This window comes from Pseudorasbora parva, chromosome 11 (assembly GCF_024679245.1).
Source record: "Pseudorasbora parva isolate DD20220531a chromosome 11, ASM2467924v1, whole genome shotgun sequence".
Taxonomy (NCBI): domain Eukaryota; kingdom Metazoa; phylum Chordata; class Actinopteri; order Cypriniformes; family Gobionidae; genus Pseudorasbora; species Pseudorasbora parva.
This window is the reverse complement of record NC_090182.1, coordinates 12,578,220-12,598,786: the sequence shown is the minus strand read 5'-3', so window position 1 is coordinate 12,598,786 and position 20,567 is coordinate 12,578,220. Positions and strand designations below refer to the sequence as shown.

At 43.2% G+C, this 20,567-nt stretch overlaps 1 long non-coding RNA gene across 3 annotated transcripts in view; it reads left to right on the top strand.

Annotated features, from left to right (window-relative positions):
• The window catches only part of LOC137092714 (uncharacterized), a 67,633-nt gene that overhangs the window by 4,868 nt on the left and 42,198 nt on the right, over positions 1-20,567 (top strand). For all 3 annotated transcript variants that reach the window (XR_010908329.1, XR_010908330.1, XR_010908331.1), the window contains exon 2: positions 3,282-3,369. This is a non-coding gene — a long non-coding RNA (uncharacterized lncRNA). The remainder of the gene's footprint in view (positions 1-3,281; positions 3,370-20,567) is intronic.

Genomic DNA, 20,567 nt, shown 5'->3' with positions numbered 1-20,567 from the left:
TACAGTGCCATTGTAATATACAACCCTAATTCTTGAAAAGTTGGGATTTTGTAAAATGCAATAAAATCAAGAATATATGATTTGTTAATTATCTTTAACCTGACAAAAGAACAGATTTTCAACATTTTCACTGGCCAACTTACTTTTGTAAATATAAACAGATTTAGATTTTTAATGTCTGCATCACACTTCAAAGTACAAAGGCATGTTGACCACTTAAAATATTTTAGAATTGAGGATATTATATGTTGCCGTTTTTGTTGTGGATTTTTTTGCCCAATCTCGCCTGATATAAAACAGCTGCTCAACAGTCTGTGGTCATCGTTGTCTGATTCTCCTTTTTATGATGGGCCGTACATTTCAGCAGGAGACAGAAATGGACTTCAGGCTGGCCAGTCAAGCACATCCCTTCTACGTCAGTAGAGTGTCTAAGAAAGCACTCTGTAATAACACGTGCAGAATGAGGCCTGGCATTGGTCTTGCTTCCCAGGAAAAGTGTCATCTTGATGGCAGTAAATGTCTCTATACAATTCCAGTATTTGTTTCCACGTCAATAGTACCTTCAACTGATAAACCTCCATACCATTACAGAGGTTTGCTTTTGTTTCTGTCACTAATAAAAGTCTGGCTGGTCCCTCTGTTTTGGGGGCTGAGAAATTTAGCTCAAAGGGGAAATATAAATTATTATTCATAACTCATTATGATTATTAGTCATGATTAATTATGAATATTTGAACTAGTTAATGAGATTAACTTGATGCGGCTACATAAACATTACAATCAATCGACCAGTTCATCCTGTGAACACTCGCAATTACTTAATTCTATGAAAAGGATAACTTTCAAGGCCACAGAAAAATAATTCTTCCTTAGCATTTACAGTAGAGCATGCAACAAAATTGATCATTTAAGCTCCCCGACGAGATGGATGGAGCCTTGCATGGCTGACACCGCCGTCGCCGTATGAATGAGTGAGTGAATGGGTGAATGTGAGGCAAGATGTAAAGTGCTTTGGATGACCATGGGTCTGTTGAAAGCGTTATATAAAATGCAGTCCATTTACCATGCATAAGAAATCCATGTTTTGTGGCTTCAAACCACATGGCAAAACCAGTTTGTTGAGTTTGAGTCTGTGCTTATTCACACATTGTCCTTTCAGGACTGAGAGACTGGAGTGAACAATGGCCAAAGTCTGTGATCAATGACATGCTAATGTCATCATCTTTCCCTTCCACAAATGGTACCTGGCAAATGTCTTTGTCATTTTTCTGATAGTATGGCAGACCATGTCAGGTTCAACCCATTTTATTGAGCTTTTGATATTTTGTCTCCTGACTATGTCCTGTGTAGACCTACATGTTTCAAAACAGTTTAAGAGTTTAGATATTCTCACATTTTTTCAGTTTAATTTAGCCTCCATCCCAACTTTTTTGGAGTGTGTTGCAACTTGCAGCCATCAAAATCTAAATGTGTTTATATTTACATTGAAAGTTTTTTTTCTTTGTACTTTAGTCAGTTAAATAAAGCTTAAAGAGAATTAACAATATCACAGATTCTTAATTTTATTAATTATTTTACAAAATGTCCCAACTTTTCTGGAATTGAGGTTGTACTAAATGTGTTAATGCGCCATGTGAATGAAGTGATGTGTCAACAACAACCAAATAACAGAATGTAGCACAGACAAACCAGAACACAATGAGAAGTATATAGTGAGCAATTTATTTGCTCCCAAAATGAACTGAATTACCCTGAGTAAGCACAGTACTCCATCTGCACTTGTGTTCGTTGTTATTTCTTGGTAGACAGTGTGCAGGTTTGCAATAATGACCGTGGGTAAGTGGACGCTGAGAGACCCCTGAATAGGATGATTGCAATTTTCCATCCCTCCCGGTCCCTTTCATTTGCTTTCCGAGAGGACCGGTTTCAGAGCTATATGTCATGAGAAATGGGTTAGAATGGGTCATTTTCCTGAAAAACATGATTTGCTTCCAGGCTACAACTCTGTTGTGTGATAAGATATACACTCACCTAAAGGATTATTAGGAACACCATACTAATACTGTGCTTGACCCCCTTTCGCCTCCAGAACTGCCTTAATTCTGTGTGGCATTGATTCAACAAGGTGCTGAAAGCATTCTTTAGAAATGTTGGCCCATATTGATAGGATAGCATCTTGCAGTTGATGGAGATTTGTGGGATGCACATCCAGGGCACGAAGCTCCCGTTCCACCACATCCCAAAGATGCTCTATTGGGTTGAGATCTGGTGACTGTGGGGGCCATTTTAGTACAGTGAACTCATTGTCATGTTTAAGAAACCAATTTGAAATGATTCAAGCTTTGTGACATGGTGCATTATCCTGCTGGAAGTAGCCATCAGAGGATGGGTACATGGTGGTCATAAAGGGATGGACATGGTCAGAAACAATGCTCGGGTAGGCCGTGGCATTTAAACGATGCCTAATTGGCACTAAGGGGCCTAAAGTGTGCCAAGAAAACATCCCCCACACCATTACACCACCACCACCAGCCCAGTGGTAACAAAGCATGATGGATCCATGTTCTCATTCTGTTTACGCCAGATTCTGACTCTATCATCTGAATGTCTCAACAGAAATCGAGACTCATCAGACCAGGAAACATTTTTCCAGTCTTCAACTGTCCAATTTTGGTGAGCTTGTAGCCTCTTTTTTCCTATTTGTAGTGGAGATGAGTGGTACCCGGTGGAGTCTTCTGCTGTTGTAGCAAATCTGCCTCAAGGTTGTGCGTGTTGTGGCTTCGCAAATGCTTTGCTGGATACCTTGGTTGTAACAAGTGGTTATTTCAGTCAAAGTTGCTCTTCTATCAGCTTAAATCAGTCATCCTATTCTCCTCTGACCTCTAGCATCAACAAGGTATTTTCGCCCACAGGACTGCCGCACACTGGATGTTTTTCCCTTTTCACACAATTCTTTGTAAACCCTAGAAATGGTTGTGCGTGAAAATCCCAGTTACTGAGCAGATTGTGAAATACTCAGGCCGGCCCGTCTGGCACCAGCAACCATGCCACACTCAAAATTACTTAAATCACCTTTCTTTCCCATTCTGACATTCAGTTTGGAGTTCAGGAGATTGTCTTGACCAGGACCACACGCCTAAATGCATTGAAGCAACTGCCATGTGATTGGTTGATTAGATAATTGCATTAATGAGAAATTGAACAGATGTTCCTAATAATCCTTTAGGTGAGTGTGTTTGATATATGCTATATGTTTGATTTTCATTTGTTTTCATTAACAGAATCATCAAGCACTGCAGTCAGAAAAACAAGTTGGACCATAAATTTAAACATTCATCAAGTTACATGATGTGAGACAGTATCCTTAAGGTAAGAGATAATTACTAGATACAAATCCCTACTGGTCACTTCCCTTTGGGTTCCAGGCATTTAGGAAAGTTGGAGCATTTCAAGGGTTTAATAAAAAATGCTTTAATTATGAAAGATCTTATGTTCAATTAAACCCCTGCGGTATATGAAGTAAACAAACCTGCTCGCGTCCTTGAGGATGTGATTTTCAGGTTGGGGTTGAGGGAAGAGGACTCGATATGCAGAAACAGCCAGCTTTATTAATAAAAGTACATAATAAAACATAAACAAACCAAATCTACCCTAAGGAAACAGGACAGCCAGCTGGACAAAGCAGGACTGGGCAAGTCCAACAGAATCAGGCAGGACAGGACACGAGAGGTACAGAACGATGACAAACTGGCACAGGACTCAAAACACTTTGTCTGCATCCAAAATCCCATACTTCGCTACTCTATAGTGGGAGAAAAGAGACAGAGAAGCTCACGCTCACCATGACAAGACAAGACAATAGTCTGACAATAGATTGTCAGAGCTCTGTCACCAAACCAGGAATACACAGGCCGAAGTGTTGAGCTTCACATGGTTTTTGTTGTAACATGTCCTGAGATGTGTCTTGAGTCTTGTTCTTCTTTGAGTTGTTTTCTTTTTCTCTCTTGCCTCCTCCCCCACCTCTTGATGACTTATTATATTTAGACCAAGATTATTATACAAACTGTCAATTGTGTTTTTTTTATTAATGTTGTCATAACTAAGCAGTCTGAAAATAGAAAGCCTTTCAAAGAGCTAAACCTGGAGGAGACAATGTTTCTTTGATGCAGATTTTACTGTTAGAACATAGTATGTTCTCTAAATAACATTAAACAATGTGCCTCGTTCACTAATAATGTAATATGTTTCAGATATGTGCGCAGAAAGAAACCCTCAGATTTCACCACTGGAGCGTTTTTACATTTATTTATTGTCCTCCTAATATTGTACTTTATCCGCAGTACAAAATACGCAGGTTGCGCAGGGCCAGGGGGCCAATTGCTCTCAAAGATCGTGAAGTGCTGAGTGATTAATAATATTTTTGTTTCACTTTTAAACTACTGCTGTTTGACTTTCCATCACGGTCTAAAGTACAGTGAAGTAGGACTGAGCGCGACTTTCCAGAGCCCACTGGATGTTGTCCTCTGCAAATAAACTTAATAAAACTTGATCCTCTTCAACCGAGAAAAAAAAAAGAAAATAGTTAAAAGCATATTGACCTGATGTTTCTGTGCACACTATCTGAGAAGTATAGACTACTTTGGCCTTCGGACATGCGGTTAAATGGACAAATGCACCAAAAATATATCAAAATGTCTGTCTTGGCGAGTTCTCTTGCACATAAACACAGTCTGATATATCTTGAGTGAACATAAACATTTGTAAAAAACTAAAATAAATAAAATTCTCTGTCTCGGAAAACTAATCAAATGCTTGTCAGCATAGATTTAGTACAGTTTTAAAGTGACAGCAGTCTTAAAAACTGCTTCTGTAACGTCTCGGTTACGTATGCAACCCTCGTTCCCTGAGGAGGGAACGGAGACGTAACGTCAGTGACTGACGAATGGGGGTTTCGCCTAGAAGCCAATCATCTTCGAGATCTTAGAAAGCGCCCAATGGCAGTGCCAATGCCATGGGCATGCGAATTTGCATGCGTAACTCCGCCTACCCACCTGGGTATATAAGGAAGTAGCTGGCATGAATCGCATTATGTTACCTGCTGAGGAGCCAAGACTGAACTCTCGGCTGTTCCAGCGGTACAGCGGATGTGGCAACGGGACGTTACGTCTCCGTTCCCTCCTCAGGGAACGAGGGTTACATACGTAACCGAGACGTTCCCTTTCGTTCAGTCACTCCGACGTAACGTCAGTGACTGACGAATGGGGGTCCCAATACAATAACGCCACTCGGCTGTCTCCCAGTGCCCTGCGCAAGTGTGAGAACCCTGATGCAAGTTAGAACGGTCAAAGGCCTCTACTTAACGCAGGAATACCAAGGTACACTGGGAGGCATATTCCAGGAGGAGATATGCGCCAAAATGCCTACCCGTAGGGAGGACTTAGGGATACAGGTATGACCCCGGGGGGCTGCATACGGAAGATCACTGGGGTACCAGCCGCAGGTGGATTTTTAACCCCAGGAGGTGGCAAGGTTGCCAAGGGAATACACCCGCTCAGGGAGGCTTACGGTGGAAATACACATGTGGGGGTCGCCGGAGGGGAACCATGCACATGGGGCACCTGGCCGGACACGAGTGTCTGGGCTAAGGGCAGACTTACTGGCGTCGGCGTTGTCAGTGCTGGAGGAGCTCAGGGCTCTCGGGGAACTCACCTGAGAAGAATATCGCACGTATCCAGTCCGTGGAGTGGAATGGCGAGCAAGCGAAGACACCTGAGCCAATCCATTACCGGCCACTTGTAGAGGCGAGTACATAGTCGGATACAGGCTCCACTCGGAGGTTATAAAACCTGGCGAATGTGTTTGGTGTCGCCCAGCCTGCAGCTCTGCAGATGTCTGTCAGCGGAGCGCCATGTGCTAAAGCCCAAGAGGAGGCCACACTCCGGGTGGAATGGGCCCTGACCCCAAGGGGACATGGGCGTCCCTGCTGCTGGTAAGCCAAAACAATGGTGTCCACTATCCAGTGAGACAGCCTTTGCTTTGAGAGAGCCTTCCCTTTCAGCTTCCCACCATAACAGACAAAGAGCTGGTCTGAGGTCCTGAAACACTGCGTCCTGTCTACGTAAGCACGAAGGGCGCGTACTGGACAGAGCAATGCCAAGGCTGGGTCTGCCTCCTCCAAAGGCAGCGCTTGCAGGTTCACCACCTGGTCTCTGAACGGAGTGGTGGGAACCTTGGGCACATATCCAGGCCGGGGTCTCAGGATCACGTGAGAGTCAGCCGGCCCGAATTCCAGGCACGTTTCGTCAACCGAAAATGCCTGCAGGTCCCCTACCCTCTTGATGGAGGCCAATGCGGTCAGGAGTGCTGTATTCATAGACAAGAACTTAACATCTACTGACCGCAAAGGCTAAAGGGGCCCTCTGCAGAGCACTTAGAACTACTGAGAGGTCCCAAGAGGGTATGAGAGGAGCACGAGGAGGATGTCGTCTCCTCGCACCCCTCAGGGACCTGATGACCAGGTCGTGCTTACTTACCGTTTTCCCGTCCAAGAGGTCATGGTAGGCAGCGATAGCGGCCACATAAACCTTCAGGGTGGATGGAGACAGCCTTCGATCCAACCCTTCCTGGAGGAAGAGAGCACAGACCCGATCGGGCATTTCCAGGGGTCTTCTTGGCAAGAAGAGCACCAATTGATGAAGAGGTTCCACTTCAACGCATAGGCCTGTCTCGTGGACTCGGCCCGAGCGGAAGTGATGGTAGCCACCACCGTAGGTGGTAGGGTACACAAACCTGCCGCGTCCCGTCCAGGAGCCACACGTTTTTGGAGGTTCCAAGATCGGGACGCGGGTGCCACAGGGTGCCCCGTCTCTGAGAGAGTAGGACCTGTCTCAGAGGAATCGGCCAGGGAGGGGCTGTCGCAAGGAGAACTAGTTCTGGGAACCAGGTCCGGCCGTGCCAGTACGGGGCGACCAAGATGACCTGCTCCTTGTCCTCCCTGACCTTGCACAGAACACGTGCAAGAAGGCTCGCTGGGGGAAACGCATCTTGCGTAGGCCCTGCGGCCAGCTGTGTGCCAGTGCATCCGTGCCGAGCGTGCCCTCGGTCAGGGAATAGTACAGGCTGCAGTGGGACGAGTCGTGGGAGGCAACAGATCTACCTGTGCGTCCCCGAACTGATCCCAAATCAGCTGGACCGACTGGGGATGGAGTCTCCACTCCCCAGGGATTGGGTGAACCCGTGAGAGCGCGTCGGCTGCACGGTTCAGGATCCCCGGGATATGGACAGTACGAAGGGACCTCAGGCGCTTCTGACTCCATAAAACGAGATGGCGGGCGAGTTGGGACATGCGGCGGGAGTGTAGACCGCCCTGGTGGTTGATGTACACTACTACGGCCGTGTTGTCCGATCTGACTAGTACGTGTTGACCCTTCAGCAACGCTCGAAAGAGGTGCAGGGCGAACCGTACTGCCAGCAACTCGAGGCAATTGATATGCAGGCGGCTCTGGCTCTCTGATCAAGAGCCGGCGGCTACATGTCCATTGCACATGGCATCCCAACCCGTGGTGGACGCATCTGTTGACACAACAACATGCCGGGAAACTCGCTCTAAGGGCACACCTGCCCGTAGAAGCTGAGGTTCGACCACTGGGTGAGAGTCTGTCTGCAGGCCCGAGCCACTGGGACCCGGAGCGTGCCGGACTGCCATGCCCATCTCGGGACTCGATCGCGAAGCCAGTGCTGAAGCGGTCTCATATGAAGCAATCCGAGCGGCGTCACCGCGGCTGCAGATGTCATATGCCCCAGGAGCCTCTGAAACAGTTTCAGTGGAACCGCACTCTTGCTCTCTATCTGAGGGAGGCAAGTCAGCAGTGACTGTGCGCGCACGCCGGTAAGCTGCGCACACATGGCGACCGAGTCGATCTCCATACCGAGAAAAGAGATCCTCTGCACTGGGCAGAGTTTGCTCTTCTCCCAGTTGACCCGAAGGCACAAACGAGCTACGTGGTGGAGAACCAGGTCTCTGTGTTCGCACACCCGGTCCCGAGAGTGGCCCAGTATGAGCCAGTCGTCGAGATAGTACAGGATGCGAACCCCTTGTTGCCTGAGTGGCGCAAGGGCTGCCTCGACAATCTTCGTGAAGACGCGAGGGGACAGAGCTAGCCCGAATGGTAGTACGGCATACTGATATGCCCGCCCTTCGAACACAAACCGTAGGAACGGTCTGCATCGCGGAAGGATGGACACATGGAAGTACGCGTCCTTCAGGTCGATCGCTGCAAACCAATCGCATGGACGAACGCATTCGAAAAGGCGTTTCGCAGTCAACATCCTGAACGGAAGCCTGTACAGGGATCGGTTCAGGACGCGAAGGTCCAGGATCGCGGCCCGGTGTCGAGGCACTGGTAACGACTGCGCCCTGACAGAGGAGACCAGGGAAGGGCTCGCGTTCCACTGGGGTCTGCTCTGCGAGGGGGCTCGTAAGCCCTGGATCAGCTCTGTCCTCGTGCATACGCATCGGGGCGGCAGCTTACCCCATAGCACTGCTGGACTACGCCACCGAAGTAGACGAGCCAGCAGGCTTGGGAGGGCGCTTAGGATAGCCTCACCGCGTCAAGTCAAAGCACTCAGTGGACACCGTAGTGCGCAACAGAGCACCTGACTGAGAGGGAGGGACCCCAGTGTACCCTTAGGCCGCGACCCCTCGAGGGCAGAGAAGGCGGAGGAGGCCACCAAACGGTCGCGGGAAGACCCGGAGATCTCCCGGACCGCGTGCACTCCTCATGCATCTCGGGAGCGAAATGGCATTGGGGGCGGGGCCCGCAGCTGTCGGGTGCCACCTCCAAAAACCAATCGCCCAACCGCGAGCACTCGTGACAGGGTGGAGATTCACACCAGCCCGAGGCTCGCGGCTGCCCGAGATAACATGGCTGTCAACTCCAGGTCAGATTCTACAGTGCTACCACACCCGGAGGCGGAGCATAGCCGAATCGTCATCCCCAAAGGACTCTAGCCCACCTTGAGATGCGGCAATCGACCTCTCGCCGCTATCTGGAGTATGAACGAAACGAACGGGGCGTCAGCAGACGGTCCCGCTGCTTCAGTCCAACACTCACTGGAAGCGATGTGCAAGAGGGCGGGAGTGGCCCGAGGAATGATCGTCGGGGTTCTTAATACCACAGCACCGCCCTCAGGTCACCCTGGCCACCAGCCAAAGTACCACCTCTCTCGGAGATGGTAGATCGGGGTGTGGCAGAGGGGACTCTCTCTCTTTACAGAGATCATTGAGTCTCGACCACAACATCGCGATGGTCATGTTCCCACAGAGGGAACACAGCACATCCACAAACACTGTCCGAACGTGCTGGGCCCAAACACGTCGAGCAGTGAATGCGTCCCAAAGACAGCAACAGATATCGACCGCACCCGGAAGTGCGCGGGCAACCCGTCTTGAAAAAGACGTGCCACACGCAAGCTCTTTTTGTGAGAGGAAGCTCTGCAGAGTGCCGAAGTGAGATCGCTGGAACGCGCCGTTACACCAACACCCTGGAAAACCGCTCGTCTCGAAGACTGAAGAGAGGACTTCAGAATTCAGGCTTGCCGGAGTGAAGAGATGCTCTTGGCTCCGAAGCAGAAACATAATGCGATTCATGCCAGCTACTTTCTTATATACCCAGGTGGGTAGGCGGAGTTACGCATGCAAATTCGCATGCCCATGGCATTGGCACTGCCATTGGGCGCTTTCTAAGATCTCGAAGATGATTGGCTTCTAGGCGAAACCCCCATTCGTCAGTCACTGACGTTACGTCGGAGTGACTGAACGAAAGGGAACTGTCATTTAATGTTAACCAAACAACAAAAGAAAACGAGATAATCATTCACTGCTCTTCACTGAATCATTTTAGCAACTTTAATAGGAAGCAATGTATGTTTACTACAATATGCAGTGTTCTATTTTTTACATTTGATTATTCAATTTCTGTAAATTACATTATTATAGTAGGCTAAGTTTTTTAGTAGGCTTTTTTTCTTTTTTTCCCCCTCCTGTTTGTAATATTTTCTTTTTTTATTGTATTACTGACCCAGCAAACAATTTTGTATTTTAAAAGGCATCTAAGCCGTCCAAACACAGCCCTGATGTCTGGGCAAAAAACGAGGCGAAATTTTGACTGTCAGTGAAAATTAAATAGACGTCTACCCATAGCACAAGAATAGTCTAGTCATCTAGAACATGAACTGAATATTGTAACCAAACACCTTGTAATCACTGTTGACTTTGCTTAGATGATGGAATATCATACATCACGCACGTTATCTGGGCAAAAACAGCAATGTGGCCAGAAGTGGGTTACTCGTAGCCAGACTATTATCGGGTCTGTAGTTAACCGAGATGGTGAAATGAGATGGCTATTGCTCACTCACTGTTGTTTGCTGACAGTGAAACTGCTCTGAAAGGGTCATTTTAGCGTTTCTATGAATGTACTGACACAGTGCGCATCCACTCATGTAGTAAAGTTTTCATAAAATATGTCCAAACCATGCCTTCACTCTCCTGCTAGCTTGCCTGAAAGCATTCACAGCAACATCAAGAAAAGGACTGTCATTTTTTAGTTTTTCTAGACTACACGTGGTTATGTTTCAACCACTCATTTGACAGCTTTATACAGGTTGTATTTGTCATGTTATTTTAAATGTATTTATTGTTCTCTGTATAAAAATGAATACTTTTGTCAGTAGTTGTTCAATTTCTAATCATTTTTTAATCCTCTTTTCTTTGGCCTCCTAAATCATGACCATAATTTTTGGCACAAATAGTTTACTTTCATTTACATTAAATCATTTAGCAGACGCTTTTATCCAAAGCGACTTACGAATGAGGAGAGCGAAATAAACTTTAATGAAAGAGAACCTATGTGTTTTGACCATTAAACTTTGCACAATGAACAGTTTGGGTGATACTGTGTTATGTCACACTTTCCATTGTAAAAAGCAAAACCAGAACAAATAAATTCACTAGTAGCAATTACTTTATTTAAAATTATATGTATTAAACACACACACACACACACACACACACACACACACACACACACACACACACACACACACACACACACACACACACACACACACACACACACAACTTGCATAATATATTTTAAATTGCAGTAGAGATGAAGTCTGTAAATAACAAAACAACTAAAGAATTTGACCACGTACCTTGCACCTGTCGCTGAAAATGGTTGGCATTGCAGCTTGTTGAAAGTAATTACATAATCAGAATGAGAATCACTGCTCTGGGGAGTCAAAGGGACATTTAACAGTGTCGTTTTCAGTTAACGTCAGCACATCTGCCCGACCCCTCTCGTACAACCCAGCCACCGTAATGTCTAATTATGTCACTGTGTAGTAGTTGTCTGAGGACACAAGCCAAGCATCGTCTCAATTTTAGCAGTGAGCCATTTTGAGCAAAAGACCACATGCAGACTTCATCTTTAGAGTGGCCTACTTTATGAAGATATTTAGCTAAAAATGCTAAGAGGAGAGTCAATCTTAAAACTATGGTGACCATTTTTTGATTAACGAAAACCAGGACACTTGACCAGGCAATGAGATACTCAAATGATGCTTGAAGTTTACTCAAAGATTCCTTATTAATTTCAGTACATTTAAACTATGCCCCTTGGTATGTATATAAACTTGTTATATTAGGGCCAGGACAGGACTTCAAAACAGGACATATCCTGGGAAAACAGGACTTTTGGTCACCCTATTAAAACTATGCTGGTCCAGGTTGATTTATGTTAGGCCCCGTCCACATGAAGCCAGAGGCTTCCCAATCCAATCTTTTTTTTCTCCTCATTTCAAGAAATATCTGCGTACACATGAGAGCAATGAAAAGGACGACGATGTAGTATACATGCCAGGCCAGTGTGTGGCCACAGAAATTCTGCCACAGAAATACACTAAAAACGGAGAAGAAGAGTTGTGGCTAGAAGGGGTATAGCCATAGACAGGAAAGAAAAAAGACAGAGGGATCCCATTGACTTCAACGGCGGAAAATGAAGTCAATTAGAAGCACTCACTTCCTGATGGCTGAGCGAACTGCGCAGGCTCAGACTGAGCTTGACGATGTAGATGGGATGTAAGCAACCAGCCTACAGTTGTAAGTCTAGTAGTTGTGGAAAGTAAAATCTGAATCACGTTGTTTAAATGTTTTGTCCCGTTGCTTTTGGCTTACTATCGGCCTCTCCCCATTCTTATCCCTTGACTTTATCAGACTGTATGTCTCCACGTCCTTCAGACAGCCTCATAGACAGTAAAAGATTGCTCCCGAGCATCTCCTTCTGTCTATACGGTAATTTCTCAACTGTGCGACAGAGTGGCGTTGGTTATGACGCAATCGTTAGCCTATTTTTACAAAAACAGCTTCTACGGGGCGATAGTGTAAGATACAAGGTAATGGAGCCTTTTATGCATTGTTGTGTTTCTTTAGAAATAAAACAAATGGAGTCTTTAAACGCCTCAGATGTAAAGTTATTTACTGTCAAAGTGACTCAAAAATGAATGGGAGTCAATGGGATGCTAACAGCAGGTGATGGCTTGGTTAGCAATGGCCGCCCCTATGAGTGGAACACTTTTCAGAGTGCTAGATTACCTCCTTGGGTATAGCAGCTGGCAGGAGGTAAGGCCAAATCTCACAATAAAATAACAATAAATACATTTGCTACTTAACAGATGTGTTTTATTAATGCCTACACCTACCCCAACCCTAAACCTACCCTTACAATAATGCAAATACGGTAATTAAATGACGCGATATTGATGTGCGCATGCCCAGTGCCCGTAGTTGTATCTCTTAACTCTTTCACCATGCCAGGCATAGTGTGATGACTTCCCGTTTCGCAAAATATACGGATTGGCTGTACACACGAAAACGGAAGATTGTCGTTTTCAGAATGATCCACTCTGGGACCCGGTTTCAGAAAATATCGGATTCATGCTTCCAAAGCGCCGGATCCATGTGGACGAAACGCTGATACGGTACAAAATGTATACGTATACAGCTAAACGTGTCTCCGTGTGGACGGGGCCTTAGTTAGCGCTGGTATATCAGGTGGACCAGTTTAGCCATGCTGTTCTCCCACCATTAACCAGCCTATAATTCAATTCAGCTGGTCTTTGGGGTTTGACATTTAGTTGCCAATGTTGTTCACTGCAACACTTCAGATAACTAAATGGCACTAACTCAACAAATAAAATAAAGAGAAGAATGCCGTGAAACCTGTGACTAAGGAGGGAGGCTTATAATTCCCAACACAGGTGCTGCAATTAAATTTGGCAGTATGAATTAGACTGGTGGCTGGCTGACCCTCTCACAGTAGTGTAACATTAATTATCTTTCCCCAGAAGTAAAATGTTAAGATGAGACGGTTTTACATAAGGGAAAATATCATGGCCAACAGAAAGAAAGAAAGAAAGAAAAAAGTGAATTATGTTCAAAAGTTTTTTAAGGATGTGATGAATAATAGATACATTTTAGAGCAGCTAGTAGCTAGTGAGTATGCTTGTTCCTAGCAAAATTATGTCCAGGTGATGACAAGTTACCATAAAAGTGCAGCCACCATCATTATGCTGAGTAAAAGTGGGAGGGAAAAAGGCTTCTGCGCATTTTCTGCATGACTAAAACCATGGCTCCTGAGATCAAATGGAACAACGAGAAACAGCGAGCCATACGCTGTAGTCAGAAGGCGAAGAAAATTAGGATGTAGATTGGCGGAGTCCAAAAATACATGCTCAAAAAGTCATTTCATGTGCGTCATTTAGAAGACACAGGCATGTAGTTCTCTAAAATGTGTTCTCTAATATGAAATAATGACCAGTAAGATTCTCCACTATCTCACTAGACTTTGTAGAAGAGCTATAATCTCAGTATTTCGGCCTCTAACAGTAGATACATTTTTAAATATAAAATAAAATGTATCTTTAAAAATTACAGATTTTTTTCATATCTATAAAATATTGGTATCACTTTAAAATTAGGTTCCTTAAGTTAAAATGAACTAACAATGAATAACACTTCTAAAGCATTTATTAATCTTAGTTACTGTTCATTTCAACATACACTAATACATTGTTATAATCAAAAATTAAGAATATCTGATTGAAGTTCCTTAAAAATCTGTAATAGACCTGAGCTGATGTAAACTAAAAATGAACAGTTGTTTTTTTGTGTATTGATCTTTGCTAGTTAGGTAGTTAATGCACTAACCAATGTTAATTAATAGGAACTTGTTGTAAAGTGTTTCCAAAATATTATATATTATACATACATAATATTATGACCTCTGCATAATCATGCATAATATTATGACCTCTGACAGGTGAAGTGAATGACACTGTTTATCTCTTCATCAACGCACTTATAGTGGGTGGGATATATTCAACCATTAGGCAGCAAGTGAACATGTTGGGCTCAAAGTTGATGTGTTAGAAACAGGAAAAATGGGCAAGCGTATAAGGATTTGAGCGAGCTTGACAAGGGACAAATTGTGATGGCTAGACATCAGAGCATCTCCAAAACTGCAGCTCTTGTGGGGTGTTCCTTGTGCAGTGGTCAGTATCTATCAAAAGTGATCCAAGGAAGGATAAGTTGTGAACAGACGACAGGGTCATGGGTGGCCAAGGCTCATTCATGCAATGTTGGGAGCGAAGGCTGGCCTACATGGTCCGATCCAACAAACGAGCTACTGTAGCTCAAATTGCTCAAGAAGTTAATGCTGGTTCTGATAGAAAGGTGTCAGAATACACAGTGCATCGCAGTTTGTTGCGTATGGGGCTGCAAAGCCACAGACCAGTCAGGATCCCCATGCTGACCCCTGTCCACTGCCAAAAATGCCAAGAGTGGGCCCATGAGCATCAGAACTGGACACGGAGCAATGGAAGAAGGTGGCCTGGTCTGATGAATCACGTTTTCTTTTACATCACCTGGATGGCCGTGTGCGTCACTTACCTGGGGAACACATGGCACCACCAGGATGCACTATGGGAAAAAGGCATGCCGGCGGAGGCAGTGTGATGCTGTGGGCAATGTTGTGCTGAGAAACCTTGAGTCCTGCCATCCATGTGGATGTTACTTTGACACGTACCAGCTACCTAAGCATTGTTGCAGACCATGAACACCCTTTCATGTAAACGGTATTTTCTGGTGGCTATGGCCTCTTTCAGCAGGATAATCCCACAAAGCAAAAATGGATCAGGAACTTTTGAGGTGTTGACTTGGCCTCCAAATTCCCCAGATCTCAATCCAATCGAGCATCTGTGGGATGTGCTGAACAGACAAGTCCGATCCATGGAGGCCGCACCTCACATATTACAGGACATAAAGGATCTGCTGCTTGGTACCAGATACTCTAGTGGAGTATGCCTCGACGGGTCAGGGATTTTGTTTTGTTTTTTGTTGCAAAAGAGGACCAACACAATATCAGCCCGATCGGTACATACATATTTTATATGTAGTTACATCAAATTAACAGTTTAAAAGAAAAAAGAAAAGAAATGCATATTTTAATAAATAAATAAACATTTTACCCAATATATGTGTGTGATGTATGTGTATTCTTATTAGAGTTTGTTCGCTTAGAAATTAATTTTGTGATGGATTTTTTTTTCTGAGTTGCTTCCAATGAATTAAATTACATATGAGGTTATTTTAATAATTGCCCATATAGATGGCAGTAGCTAAAATACAATTTTTTTAAATAAAAAAAAAAAAAACAGCAAGGCAGCTAATGGGACTTTGGAACAGAGCCCATTTGCTTGAAAAAAAGAGAGAGTGAGAAAAGCCACAAACAATGGAGGGGGTCACTGCTCAGATAACCTTGTTAAAAGCCTCAGGGTCATCACAAACCTCAATCTGATTTGAGAAGCGGGACATGATGGCGTTCTCCTCTCTAATGAGGGAGAGAAGGGCCTGAAGCCTCCGAGAGAGCCAACGTCTGGCACTCTGTCTCTGCGACACATAGAGGCCTGTCACACACATGCTCTTTTCCTCACTCCCCTTTTCTCTCCATTCCTCTTCTTATTTTACATATTCATTCACATACACATTTGCTGAGACAAAGATAAGTAGGAAACCTCTCACAGGACTGAAATTGGTCTGTGGGATAAGACTCTCACAGTCTCAGTGGGGCACCGGGTATAGTTTCACTGTGGGATCTGACACTGATGACCAGTTTAATGAGCATGTCAGTTTCTCCTGCAGCTTGCAGCCTTTTTCCAGAACGAATCAGGTACGTGAAACAGACCTGTGTTACAAACAGCAGCACCTAAACATTGTTTTACAATGACACATTTTTATTGACGCTATAATAAGCATTTGACCTGAGGACAGAAGAGAGTGCTGTCATACTTCAATGGACTGTGTTCAGGGAAAAAAAAGAAAAACATTATTCAGTTGCTTTTCAGTTGAGATTTTCTGTGACATAATAGATTACTACAGCAGACTGAAATGCTATAAAATATTTAAGTCTGATAAAATAGCTGTTAAATGCATAACAATATTAGACTTTTTTTTTAAATTATAAAACCTTCTCTGGAAAGCATGAATCATAAATAATCTTGACTCCTTAAAGGGGTAGTTTACCCAAAAATAAAAATTTTCCCATGATTTACTCACCCTCAAGTCATGTTGTATATGACATACTTCTTTCAGACGAATACAATCAGAGTTATATTAAAAATGTCCTGGCTAATCCAAGCTTTATAATAGCAGTGACTTTTGTTCTGTTTTTGAAGTCCATAAAAATGCATCTGTCCGTCATATAACGCATTCCACATGGCTAAAGGGGGTTAATAAAGGCCTTCTGAAGCGAATTGATGCGTTTGTGTAATAAAATATTCATATTTAAAACTTTATAAAGTAAAGTTCCGGCCAATCGCCTTCCTTATTCAACCAAAGACCCAGCCACGTTTCATCTTCAGTGCCCTAGCTAATGGAAGGAGGTTTTTATTCAATCTCACGATAAATGCCCCCATTCATTCTTTCCTTTACATTACTGGTTCTCAAACCTGTCCTGGACCACCAGCCCTGCATAATTTGTATGTCTCCCTATATCTAACACACCCATTTCAGATCTTGCAGTCTCTACTAATGAGCTCATGAGTTGAATCAGGTGTGTTAGATGAGGGAGACATACAAAATGTGCAGGGCTGATGGTCCTCCAGTACAGGTTTGAGAACCTCTGTTTACATAGAGCAGCTGTCCTTGTCCCTTTGCAGAAAAACACCCTCAAAGCATGATGTTTCCACCCTTATGCTTCACAGTAGGTATGGTGCTACTCAGAATTTGTTCTACTCCAAACCCGACAAGTTAAGTTTTTAGCAAAAACTTATATTTTGGTTTCATCTGACCATCTCCCAATCCTCTTCTGGATCATCCAAATGCTCTCTAGCAAACGTCATACAGGCCCGGACATGTACTGGCTTAGGCGGGGGGACACGTCTGGCACTGCAGGATTTAAGTCCCTGGCGTAGTGTTACTGATGGTAGCCTTTGTTACTTTGGTCCCAGCTCTCTGCAGGTTATTCACTAGATCTCCTCGTGTGGTTCTGGGATTTTTGATTGGGGTTTGGAGTCTGACTGTTTGAGGGTGTGGACAGGTGACTTTTATACCGATAACGAGTTCAAAGATGCCATTAATACAGGTAACAAGTGGAGGACAGAGGAGCCTCTTCAAGAAGCAGTTACAGGTCTGTGAGAGCCAGAAATCTTGCTTTTTTTGTAGGTGGCCAAATACTTATTTTCCACCATAATTTGCAAATAAATGATTAAAAAATCAGACAATTTTTTTTATTTCATTTTGTCTCAGTTAAAATGTACCTATGATGAAAATTACAGGCCTCTCTCATCTTTTTAAGTGTGAGAACTTAGACAATTGGTGGCTGACTAAACACTTGTTACACTTTGGATGACTTAAGGGTGAGTAAATTTTCATATTTGGGTGAACTAACCCTATAAGCAGTCAAACAATCAGTATATTTAAATCAATAATTAGTTAAATTCCCAAATATTTGTTTTTTGTCGTAATATATTTCATATTCATTACACTCTAAAAAATGCTCGGTTAAAAACAACCCAAGTTGGGTTGAAACTGCACCGACCCAACAATTGGGTTGTTTTAAGCCAATGGTTGAGTTGTTCTTACCCAGCAATTGGGTTGTCTTAAGCAACATTTAACCCAACCACTGGGTTAAAACAACTCAGCCATTGGGTTAAAACAACCCAATTGTTGGGTCGGTGCAGTTTCAACCCAACTTGGGTTGTTTTTATCCCAGCATTTTTTAGAGTGTACTAAATATACTAGACATATCACATGATGACATTGACATTAAACTTTATTCTATTAACAACCTTACTATAAATAATATTAAAAATGAAGGTTTTTAAATCTGTGCACCAAACAGACTGGTAATCTACGTACAGCATTGATTCACTGTGCTTCACAAAATGAGAACAGCAGCCACAGCAGGTCCTATCAATTAAAATAAAACGCTGTCCTTTAATTTTATGATTCAGTGGTTTAACACAGCAGATGTGAGTTAGACTTAAAATCTTTATACAGGAGCATTAAGCTCCATACACATGCAGGATAGAATCAGCATATTTTAATCCACTACATCAACATCTCTCATCATGGGAGTGGGAGAACGGATTCCAACAGCTGCATTGCTTGTCATTGGATTCTGTTCCCCCCATATTTCTTACACATGGAGGTTCTAATATTTATCTTGGGCCAGTCGTAGCCTAATGATTAGAGTCTTGGGCTTGTAACCGGAAGGTTGCGGGTTTGAGTCTCATTATCGGTAGGATGTGTAAGTGGGGAGTGAATGAACAGTGCTCTCTTCCACTCTCATTACCGATAACTGAGGTGCCCTTGAGCAAGGAACCTAACCTGGGCACCGCAGCAAAACAATGGCTGCCAACTGCTCCAGGTGTGTGTTCACTACTCACTGCACTTGGATGGTTGAAAAACAGAACACAAATTCCGAGTATGGGACACCATGCTATACACATCACATCAACTGATGGTGGTTAAGCTCCATCCTCACACTGGATTGAATCAACATCTTTCGATACATCAACATATCTTACCATGGGGGTGGAGAAACAGATACTGCAGCTGAATTGCTCATCATCGGATTCTGTTCCCCCTATGTTTCTTACAAAAGGAGGTTCTAAAATGTATTGAAATGATGCTGGTTAATCACCATGCATATACAATGTATAATTAGCATATTTTAAACCACTACATCACTACATTTAAAACACATTGACATCTCTTATCATAGTGGTGGTGGAATGGATCCATGGATTTATCTCTGTGTTATTTGACATATATGAGAGACATGGATTTTTCTGTTGAACCCTATACATCTACCGCCTCTCAGATCAAAGTGAAAAGCTCAGCTTACATAGCCTCTCAACACAGCATCCTCACCTTTTTACTCAAAATCTCCTCCATAGGTCTATCTCCATTGCTGCTGGCTTTCAAGGTGTAAAAAACATGCAAGTCTTGGACAACCAATTGAGCACCACTGATCAAATGTTAGATGCCAGCCTACTCCATGCTGCCAATGTTCCAGATTAACAAAGCAGACTAATTCATTCTATTTTTTTTCTTGAATAATGAAGAATTTGAATACAATAAAAAACTATACAAATATAAAACAATAAGAAATAAAGACTAATGTAAAAAGAAATGCATTGGCAAATGATGAGATAATTCCAATAAGAAAAGACTTCTCTGTCTAGTGGCATCACAAATGCAATCCAATTTAATCCAAATAAACAGCAATAAACAAATAAATATAATCATAATTAATTTGTTTATTTTTTATATAAAGTACTATTCACAAAACTGGTGTGTCACACACAAACTTATTAGAATCATTTGTTTGGTTATAATTGGCCTACACAGGTTGTGCTGATGTTTGATTCACTAAACAGAATTGACTCATTTGAATCATTTATTAGGGAATCAGACTACATTGATGTCAAACTGTCAAAACATAGATATGTATACATATCTGTGTGTTTTTTTCTTTTCTTTTTTTTCTATACATATCTGTGTGTCAAACTGCCAAACTGCTGAAATCACGTGACATTGGCGATCCGAATCATGAATCAATACGCTGATTCATGACCGTTTGAATCTTTATTTGAGGTTTGAAAACAAACGCGGAAGAGAAGACAATGCTGAATAAAGTTTTTGTTATTTTTGGACCAAAATGTATTTTCGATGCTTCATTAGATTCTAATTAACCAACTAATGTCACATATGGACTTCTTTGATGATGTTTTTATTATTCCCTTTCTGGACATGGACAGTATAGCGTGCATAAAATGTAAAATATCTTAAACTGTGTTCTGAAGATGAACGGAGGTCTTGCGGGTGTGGAACGACATTAGGGTGAGTCATTAATGACATCAATTTCATTTTTGGGTGAACTAACCCTTTAACTTTTACAATGAAAAATTGGATTCGAAATACAACAAATCTAATAAAAGAC